Genomic DNA, 11,652 nt, shown 5'->3' with positions numbered 1-11,652 from the left:
TTTCCAGTGGTATTTCGCTAATGGTATCTTCTGTTGCTTTTGTATTTAAAAAATAGTTTTTGCATTAAGCACACACAAGTCAGTCAAATGAAAGAATTCTTTCCTGTACCACTTCATTGTCTTTCCGATGCACTGTACAGAACATAACAGCGTCTCTGTCTTATCAACTGCACCAATTGACTTATTATAGCTGACAAAACAGGTAGGTTTCCATTTGTTTAGGCCCGTTCTATGCCCTTTTTTTTCTCTCTCTGCACAAACTCTGGTCCATTTATGGTGGAAAGCATTCAGACTTCTTTGTTGTCCATCCATTTTAGCGCCATTAATGCTCCACAGGACTCGAACTGTAATTCCCCACTTTTCAGCTTGTATGGCAACAGTGGTAGACGTTTCCTGTTTTTGCATATAGTTCCGACAGTATTTGTACATTTATCACGGAGCCACAGGAATAATTGGGCCTTGAATACCAAATGTCTCAATAAATTGTATGAACTTTGTTGAGGTATGGCAATTACAAACTCGCAACACCACCTGATTTTTCCCAGTCAGCATTTCCAGATTCTATTTCTGTCGCGACACCAGTGTAGACAATATAATCCAAAATATAGTTGGTTTGTACATCACAAAGGACGAAGATTTTAACGCTAAAACAGCTACATTGATTTGGTATGTACTGCTTGAATTGGAGCCTTCCTCTGAAAAGTAGCAGACCTGCATTGATCACTAGGTTTTCAAAGGGTGCTACTGCCTTGCGGAATTTGTTTTTTGTGAGAACTACAATGAGACGTATTTTTACAAGAATATCATGAGATGCGGCGCAATTGCCACAGAAGTGCAATAAATGCAGGATCAACTTGTACCAGTTCCTGGCCACTATGTTAAAAAATATTGGTGTTTTAAGCAAAACATCTGTCAACCAATATTCATTCACTTCTAACTTTTTACTTCTCGGTATAAGCAGAGAACATGCTATGAAGCAATAAAATTCTGCTGGCTCTATATGCTTCCAGTGTGTTAATCTCCTGGGTACTGTCATCATTTTTTGAGTAACAAATTTATAATAATTATTGATCTGTGTAGAGATGGCAGAAACGAATTCCATAGGCATCAAGAACAAAAAAATCGAAATGACTTGCTGACTCTTCGAAGACTGCTTTTAACCTGCTAAATCTGTTCACAAAATGAGTGTTGTTTCGTCACTCGATGATTCTCCGTCCAGTGATACTTCCTTTTCCGTCTTCAAAGGAAGAATCTTCTGTTCGTGATGTAGAGAATTCAGCAATACTTTCATATGCATCCAACTCATTATCGGAAGAAAGCTCCGAAGTATCACTACAATCTTCGTTGCTACTATTCATAAGAACATCCACAATTTCCTTGTCTGATAAATTGTGTCCTGACATGGCAAAAAGGCTACATACGCAAATGCTATCGTCTCACCAGAAGCGTAAAGAGGACTGGCCGAATGTTATACTCATAAGCAGAAAGGGCTGAGGGGAGGTGAAAACCAAAGCACTTTCCTAAGATGACCAGATAATGACACTGTTGTCAGAAATGTGGACAACAGCGAGTAGCCGTTCTATTGTATATGTTTACCTGCTCATGAGCTCTGGCGTATATAAATGCCATTAGCCATCTGGATTTTCCGCCTGCCAGGCATACATGAATGCCTGTATCTACCTGGACTTCCCGCCTGCTGGGCATACATCTACACCCGTAGTTGTCTGGCCATTCTACCTGCCATTCATACATGTATGCCCGTAGCCATGAAATGGTTAAAAATCATGCATGAGTTAATAAGAGTGAAAAGCTAAGTGCATTGTTGGTAACAGAGGTGGGAGGGGGGTGGTGAAAAACAGACAGGAAAGACAATGAAAGATGTAGAAAACTAACACAGAGTGAAGCAAAGAGTAGTTACAGTAAAGAAATGCTGAAATGGAAGAAATTAATGTAAATTAAGGCCAGGTGGGTGATGAGAACCAAGGGCATGTTGTAGTGCTTGTTACCACCTGCAGAGTTCTGAGAAACTGGTGTCTGGGAGAAGAATCCAGATGGCGCGAGTGGTGAAACAGGTGCCAAGGTCACAAATGTCATGTTGTATAGCATGCTCTGCAACAGGATATTGCAGGTTGACAGTATACATCCTCTGCCTATGTCCATTCATCCTAATTGATAATTTGGTGGTAGTCATGCCGATGTAGAAAGCTGAACAGTGTTTACATAACAGCTGGTATATGTATGACGTGTCATTTCGCAGGTGGCTCTCCCTTTGGTAGTAGATGTTTTGCCAATACAGAGCTGTCCTCAGTGGTGGTAGGAGGGTGCATAGGGCAAGTCTTGCAGCAGGGAAAGTCACAGGATAGGAGCCATAGAGTAGAGAGATGGGAGCAGAAGGAGCGTAGGGTCTGGCACGAATATTGCAGAGATTGGGAGGGTGACAGAAAGCTATTCTCGGTGTGGTGGGCAAAGTTTCAGACAGAAAGGATCTCATTTCAGGGAATGGTTCTGAGAAGTCGTGGCCCTGTCAAAGTAGCTCATTAACACATTCCAGGCCAGAATAATACCGAATCACCAATGATGTGATCCCCAAGTTGTTTTTTGGAGGGATCAGTGGTACCAGGACTGGACGTGATGGCCCAGGAAATCTGCTTTTTAACTAGGGTGGTGGAATAATTATGTGCAGTGAAGGCTGAGGTGAGAATGGTGGTGTATTGCTGTAAAAGAGACTGCATCTGAACAAATACGCTTGCCTTGGATGCCAAAGCTGTATAGGTGGGGACATTTGATGTGGAATGGATGGCAGCTGTCAAAATATAAGTACTGTTGTTTGTTGGTATGTTTAATATTGAGAAAAGTGTGTACCTGGCCTTTGGAGAGGACGAGATCAACATCAAGGAAATTGGCATTGGATTTGGAATAGGACCATGTGAAATTTAATTGGGAGAACGTATTCAGAGATTTGAAGAATTTTGGCAGGTCAGTCTTACCATGAGCCCATATGGTAAAGATGCCATCAACGTATCTAAACCAAACCAGGGACAAAGACTAATGGGCCCCAGGAAAGCCCCCTCCAAGCAACCCATGAAAATGCTGGCATAGGAAGAAGCCATCCTGGTTTCTATGGCTGTACCCCTGATCTGTTTGTGTGTCTGCCCCTCAAAGATGAAGTAGTTGTTAATAAACATAAAGTTGATTAAGTTGAGTAGGAAGGACAGTCCCAAACTACCATTTTAGTTTCTAAAACTGACCAGCAAAAAACCAAATGTATGGTTCCGATATGTGGATGACATGTTTGTGCTGAGGAGACATGGCAGGGAGGAACTAATCCGGTTCCACGAACATCTGAATAGTATAAACTCGAGAATTCAGTTTACAATGGAGGAGGAGGTAGACGGCAAATTACATTTCGTCGATGTGATTGTTTTTAGAAACAAAAATTGTAGTTTGGGACACTCAGTATTCCCACAAACCCATGCACACAGACCATTATTTGCACCGGGATTCGAACCACCACCCACAACAGAAGCGGAGTGTTATTAAGACGTTAGTGGACAGAGCTAGAAATATTTGTGAACCTGAGTTGCTCGACGCTGAGATGGAACACCTCCACAATGCACTATTGAAGAACGGATATTCGTCCGCCGAAATAAAACTTGCGTTGAGACAGCCACGCAGTAATCATAGTGACGTACAGGCTACTGCAAACTCTAAGGTTTTCCTGCCGTTTGTAAAAAATGTAACGGAAAGAATAGGGAGGATCTTGACGAAGCGGAATATCATCATCATTTACAAGCCCACCAGGAAGATACAGGAATACCTTAAGCCTGCCAAGGACGCTCGCAAACCATTGGAAAAAGCTGGAGTGTATAGGATCCCGTGCAGCTGTGGAGATGTTTATGTGGGTACCACTATAAAAATGGTTTCAAAACGTTTGGAAGAGAACAAGGGCAACTGTAGAAGAGGAGAAACGGAACAATCAGCTATTGCGGAGCATGCTTTCCAGCCAGAGAACCACCATATTCGTTTCGAGGAGACGCAAGTACTAGCAGCCAAAAGCGGATATTACAAAAGGCTCTACAGGAAGGCAATCAAAATCGCTAAACACCCTAATAATTTCAATCATAAGGAGGAGGGCGTGAAATTAAACGGTATTTGCACTGATGTTTGCAAAACACGTGACGTCACGCTGCGGCGCGGGAGCGCACGGACACGGAATTTAGCGGCAGTCAGTAGCGAGCCAGTGGGTGTGTTGGACCTTCCATCGAGCTACAGACCCCCTTGAAGATGTCTCCTGCAAATGGAGACGAAATGTTGGGATTTGACAAAGAATTCACCAACCAACCACGGCATAACAGCCCGGATAATTATAATGGACATGACATTTCCGGCCGTGAAAGTCTAAATTTTAGAACTCCTTTCAGTCAACTACTACTGTGGTACGTCCTTTGTCTGCTGTGAGGATAATGTTGGAGTCATTAGCTTTTAGGGAACATAGTGTCTGGAGTTCTGCAGAGGACAGGTTAAGGTCATGTTGTAGGGATCTGAGGAAGGGTTGTTATAGAACTAGATTATTAAGATAATCACACGCCAGAATATTATGTTTCACTGCATCCATCTACACTGTAAGTCTTCAACACTGACTCTGTTAATGGTTGAGATGGGGGGTCTTCCACAACCACCAAAATGGTCCTGTCCTACAAGCATCAAGCCTGCTGAGACTTGAAGTTCTTTTTCATGCCTTTAAAAGTTTAGGAGAAATTTCACTTTCAATATTTAAATCATTCTTTTCTTTTAGTTTAACAAACCCTAATTATATAAAAACAAAACCATATAAAATAGGCCCACTTTATTAAGGGAAAAAAAATGGAATGAATGAAACAATCATGACAGCTAAATCTGTGTATGCTAGAAATATAGCAAAATACAAAAAATTATAGCTTGGTTCAGTCTCGCAGACCAGCATTGAAATTTTTACTGTAGTTTACTAACGTATAGACATAAGATATGTGAAAGAAATCATTTTTTCCCAGTTAGCACTACCAAAGATATTAGTCTCCAAAGTTTTTTAAAAAAAGAACTAATTCTGTTTTTAATTTTTTTTAAATAAAGATTTATTTTGGGCTTGCTACTCTGTCATTATTGTGTATATCTAATGTAGTTAAGGAAATTAGCTGTGGTATTTTACTACTTCACTGAAATTTTAAGCATTGAAAACTGTGTTTTATTCAGTTGTGGTTTAAAAGTTTGATAGCCATTTCCTCTTACTAGGATTAGTTTTAGGCTGTTGTTTTTGGACTTGAATTATATGAGAATGCGATAGACAAAATGGTGTTTGTTTCATTCCTATAGCATTACTCAGTGTGCAGATTTAATTTATTGCAAATGTTTGTAAGCCACAAATATACACCCACTTCTCAGCAAAAATGGCCACCTCTCTGAAACAGCTCACAATCAAAAATTTTAAAACCTGTTTCAAACTAGTTATTTACGATACATTAATACAGAAACAATTATAGAAATAAAAAATTGTCAAGCAACCGTATTTTTTTTATCACTTCATATGGATTGACCTATTGTAAAATGTCAAAACCTGTGTTCTCTTTACCAGACATTAGCACTTCCGATTTTCATCTGTTCTGTTCCCTGCACAATTTTCTGAATAGCAAATGCCTCTCCTCCTTGGAGGAATGTAGACTGAATCTCGAAGACTTCATCAACCTGAAAACCCCTACATTTTGGAAGAATGGCACTTATAAGCTTCCAGAGAAATGGCAACATATTGTCAACAATAATGGTGTATAAGCAGGAAATAAATAGTTTGTACAAAGGGCATTCAAAAAGCTTTGCACAGTTGTCTCTTATTTTATTTTTTGCAGGAGGAGAATGAAATTTTTTGAACATACTTGGAACATTTAGCTATAAGTCATAATATAAAAGTATTTTCTTTTATTTACAGGTGAGCCATAATGGTCCGTGAAGTAGATGTCAGGTTGTGACAACGACCAGTGATGGAGTTCCTCTTCAAGACCAGCAATGACTCTGCCACATCAATTCACAGGAAGTTGCTCCCATTTATCCAGCAGTGATTTCTCTCTACTGGACAATCCATGATGTGGTAGACCATAGACAACAGTGAGTGATGCGAATAAGGAGACCATTGACCAAATCATCCAAAATGACAATGTGTGACGACTCACTTGTCATTGGGTAGTGTGGTACCACTGGTACAGTCACTAGGATACACAAAAATCTGTGAACATTGGGTGCCTAGATTACTGACAAGAGAAATGACAACGATGAGGAAGAATGAGTGCGAGGGTGTCATGAAGACCTTTACTGAAGAGTGGAAACAGTCTTTTGACAGCGTCATTACCCAGGATGAAACATGGTTGTTTTTGTCCGAACCAGAGAGCAAAACCCAGTCCATGGAGTGGCGTCATCCGGGTTCCCCACGGAAGAAGAAACCAAGACTTTCACGAGCAGCAGGCCAAAAGGTGATGGCCTCCTCCTTCTGGGATCAGTGTGGGGTCATTTTCATTGACTTTTTAGAACCTGGCTCCACAATTAACCATGACCGTTACTGTTTGTCATTGGACAAGTTGGGACATGCCGTCAAGACCCACAGACCACAGCTTCAGCGTCAGCTCATCAGACTACACGATGACAATGCCAAACTCCATACAGCCCTTATGATGCAGGAGAAAATCGGGAAAATGGGTTGGAAAATTGTTCCTCATCCTCCCTACCATCCAGACTTGGCTCAGTCTGATTTTTACCTCTTTGGTCATCTGAAAGCCCATCTGCATGGTAAAACAATTGATAGTGAGAAAGACATTATTTCCTGTGTCAAGTAATGGTGTAAAAGTCAATCCCCAGAATTTTACCAAAGTTCATTTACATCATGGAACGAATGTTGGGCCAGATGCATCACAGCTGATGGAGGCTACATTGAGTAGCCTCAATGTATAGCTAAATGTTCCAAGTATGCTCACGAAAAATTTCATTCTTCTCCTGCAAAATATTAGACACGACTGTGCAAAACTTCTTGAACATTGTTTGTATACAAAACTGATCCGCCTTATTTAGTTATATTCTGCATGACCTTTTGTGTTATATGTGTAAGCAGACAGGTAGCCAACCACTCTGTCATAGCTGTGCTGTGTGTTCTCAGGCGTTCTTTGTGACTGCACTGTGACAAAATGCATACAAACTTATGAGACAACCCAACATAATATAACGTAACACAGTCCTCCTGTTTGTTTTCTTTATATAGACCCGCTATGTATTTCTTACACCTTCCCTTCGTTCCTTAGTACAGACCTGCTATCTGAGCTTTGGATTTTCATACAGCTGTTTCTTGAAATGTCTCTAATCTTCCCCATAGTTATGCAAGCTTCTATGGCCTTGCATTTATCCTCTAGTCGTTTTGCACTTTCTGTCAGTCTCATTTATTTCCTAATTTTTTTTCTCTTCCTCCTGCTTAATTTTTATATTTTCTATTTTTGTCAATTAAGTTTGCTATCTCCTGTATCATCCAAGGATTTCTATAAGGCCTTGCATTGTTACCTATGGGATCCTAATTGACCCACATTCCTGTCTGCTTTTTCATCATTAAGCCTAATCCTGCATTACACTTACTTGATTTTGTGTTGATAAACCCTGTACTCACCCGACCAGATGTCCTGTTCTTCCACCCTCATTAAACCATGCAGTAAAGCTGTATGCCCTCAGGAGAAATGTAACAGCTGTAGTTTCCTCTTGCTTTCAGCAATTGACAGTAACAGCACAAGGCCACGTTGGCTAATGTTACTAGGCCAGATCAGTCAATCATCCCGATTGTTGTCCCTGCAATTACTGAAAGGCTGCTGCCCCTCTTACACAAGCTATTCTGTCTTCTACACAGATACCTCTCTGTTGTGGCTGCACCCACGGCACGGCCCTGTCATTGAGGCACATAGTATTCCCCACCTTCACAAGATCCCTGGTTCATTCCCATTATTAACACAGCAATATAAATAAATATAGTCAGAAGGTTTTAAGTTCTCAGGTGTGCACATTAATGAAAATTTCAGTTGGAAAAACCAAATGGTGTATCAGCTAAAACATTTAGGTTTGTCTATGTTTACCATAAGAATAATTGCCAACTTTGAGGATACAGAAATCAGTATGTGGACATATTTTCATTCGCAGATGTCTTATAGGATAATAGTCTGGCATTACTCCGTACTTACGCAAAAAGTAATTCCTGAACAAAAGAAATTAATTATAATTATGCATAGGGTTCACCCATTTAAATACCGTGGGCACCTCTTTAAGTAGCTGGGAATACTAACCACATCCTCATAGTATATTTATTCACTGCTGGTATTTCTCAACATTCCATCTGAGTTATTTACAAGTACAACATTTGAAGGAAAAATTATCTACATTGTCCTTTAAAGAATATAACTGTCACGCAAAGGGGTGAAATCTGGAGCTATAAAACTGTCAACAATCTATCCATGGAAATATAATTTCCATCAGACAGGAGAAGTGTTTTGAGATTTAGATTAAAGACGATATTTCTCCTTAACAACTCTTACACCACAGAGTGTTCTTGAATAAAAATAATTGAGCCACCTTTACAGAAAAAGCCTGCAAAAGCTCAGCATGTAGACATATAAATAATGTTTTCATCTTCATATATTTACGAAAATTCTGGCAGAAGTAAATAATTTACGAACACGAGATAAACAGCATGCAGTAGAAGCATGGAGTTGTCAACAGGCACACAAAAAGGAATTAACAATTTTACTAGCTGTTGAACAAATCCTTTCACGAGCTTGGGTGCATAAATGTCTACCAACTTACCCACCTCATTAACTTCATATTCACCATTTTACCATTTAGCCTCTGTTTTGCCAAGTCTGATGTTCATTCCAACAACTTTCAAGGATGTTATTGTATTTTACCCTCATATATTTAAAGAATTTATTTGTGGTGTGTGTGCCTTTAGATATCATTACTCTTCATGTTGTGTTCTGGGGTGATAGATAAGGACTCAGTTTACAGCCAACATATGGACAGCCCATATTCAGAACCAAATACCATGTTAAACCTAGTTGTCTTGAAACTGATGATTCCCTCCATCTACTTTCCTTTTATTTGATATAATCCCCCGAGGTTAACCAAATGTTTAACTGATACTCAGAACTATCAAACAACACTGTTCTACACCACATGCACTTAGTGAAAACAATATATAATGCAAGTACTCAACTGAAATACTACATGAATGTTAATGCTTCTACCCATACCAATAGAAAATGTAGAATAAATAACTTTGTAGCAGAAAACACAATGCTGGCTGCGTACATAGTGCGACATCAGTTTATAGTGTCAGCTGAATGGCACATTGTGAAAGGAAAGTTTCAATGAATTGTTACATTGTTGTTGTTGTGGTCTTCAGTCCTGAGCATGATTTGATGCAGCTCTCCATGCTACTCTATCCTGTGCAAGCTTCATCATCTCCCAGTACTTACTGCAACCTACATCCTTCTGATTCTGCTTAGTGTATTCATCTCTTGGTCTCCCTCTACGATTTTTACCCTCCACGCTGCCCTCCAATGCTAAATTTGTGATCCCTTGATGCCTCAGGACATGCCCTACCAACCGGTTCCTTCTTCTTGTCAAGTTGTGCCACAAACTACTGTTCTCGCCAATTCTATTCAATACCTCCTCATTAGTTATGTGATCTACCCATCTAATCTTCAGCATTCTTCTGTAGCACCACATTTCGAAAGCTATTCTCTTCTTGTCCAAACTATTTATCGTCCATGTTTCACTTCCATACATGGCTACACTCCATACAAATACTTTCAGAAATGACTTCCTCACACTTAAATCTATACTCGATGTTAACAAATTCCTCTTCTTCAGAAACGCTTTCCTTGCCATTGCCAGTCTAAATTTTATATTCTCTCTACTTCGACCATCATCAGTTACTTTGCTCCCCAAAAAAACTCCTTTACTACTTTAAGTGTCTTATTTCCCAATCTAATTCCCTCAGCGTCACCTGACTTAATTCAACTACATTCCATTATCCTCGTTTTGCTTTTGTTGATGTTCATCTTATATCCTCCTTTCAAGACACTGTCCATTCCGTTCAACTGCTCTTCCAAGTCCTTTGCTGTCTCTGACTGAATTACGATGTCATTGGCGAACATCAAAGTTTTTATTTCTTCTCCATGGATTTTAATACCTACTCCGAATTGTTCTTTTGTTTCCTTTACTGCTTGCTCAATATACAGATTGAATAGCATCGGGGAGGGGCTACAACCCTGTCTCACTCCCTTCCCAACCACTGCTTCCCTTTCATGTCCCTCGGCTCTTATAACTGCCATCTGGTTTCTGTACAAATTGTAAATAGCCTTTTGCTCCCTGTATTTTACCCCTGCCACCTTTAGAATTTGAAAGAGAGTATTCCAGTCAACATTGTCAAAAGCTTTCTCTAATTCTACAAATGCTAGCAATGTAGGTTTGCCTTTCCTTAATCTTTCTTCTAAGATAAGTCATAGGGTCAGTATTGCCTCACGTGTTCCAACATTTCTACGGAATCCAAACTGATCTTTCCCGAGGTCGGCTTCTACCAATTTTTCCGTTCATCTGTAAATAATTCGTGTTAGTATTTTGCAGCTGTGACTTATTAAACTGATAGTTCGGTAATTTTCACATCTGTCAACACCTGCTTTCTTTGGGAGTGGAATTATTATATTCTTCTTGAAGTCTGAGGGTATTACGCCTGTCTCGTACATCTTGCTCACCAGATGGTAGAGTTTTGTCATGACTGGCTCTCCCAAGGCTGTCAGTAGTTCTAATGGAATGTTGTCTTTTCCCGGGGCCTTGTTTCGACTCAGGTCTTTCAGTGCTCTGTCAAACTCTTCACGCCATATCGTATCTCCAATTTCATCTTCATCTACATCCTCTTCCATTTCTATAATATTGTCCTCAAGTACATCTCCCTTGTATAGACCCTCTATGTACTCCTTCCACCTTTCTGCTTTCCCTTCTTTGCTTAGAACTGGGTTTCCATCTGAGCTCTTGATATTCATACAAGTGGTTCTCCTTTCTCCAAAGGTCTCTTTGATTTTCCTGTAGGCAGTATCTATCTTACCCCTAGTGAGATAAGCCTCTACACCCTTACATTTGTCCTCTAGCCATCCCTGCTTAGCAGTTTTGCTCTTCCTGTCGATCTCATTTTTGAGACGTTTGTATTCCTTTTTGCCTGCTTCATTTACTGCATTTTTATATTTTCTACTTTCATCAATTAAATTCAATATTTCTTCTGTTACCCAAGGATTTCTACCAGCCCTCGTCTTTTTACCTATTTGATCGTCTGCTGCCTACAATACTTCATCCCTCAGAGCTATCCATTCTTCTTCTACTGTATTTCTTTCCCCCATTGCTGTCAATTGTTCCCTTATGCTCTCCCAGAAACACTCTAGAACCTCTGGTTTAGTCAGTTTATCAAGGTCCCATCTCCTTAAATTCCCACCTTTTTGCAGTTTCTTCAGTTTTAATCTACAGTTCATAACCAATAGACTGTGGCTAGAGTCCACATCTGCCCCTGGAAATGTCTTACAATTTAAAACCTGGTTCCTAAATCTCTGTCTT

This window comes from Schistocerca cancellata, chromosome 1, assembly GCF_023864275.1.
Source record: "Schistocerca cancellata isolate TAMUIC-IGC-003103 chromosome 1, iqSchCanc2.1, whole genome shotgun sequence".
Taxonomy (NCBI): domain Eukaryota; kingdom Metazoa; phylum Arthropoda; class Insecta; order Orthoptera; family Acrididae; genus Schistocerca; species Schistocerca cancellata.
The sequence above is the reverse complement of the archived record's forward strand: the minus strand, read 5'-3'. Positions refer to the sequence as shown.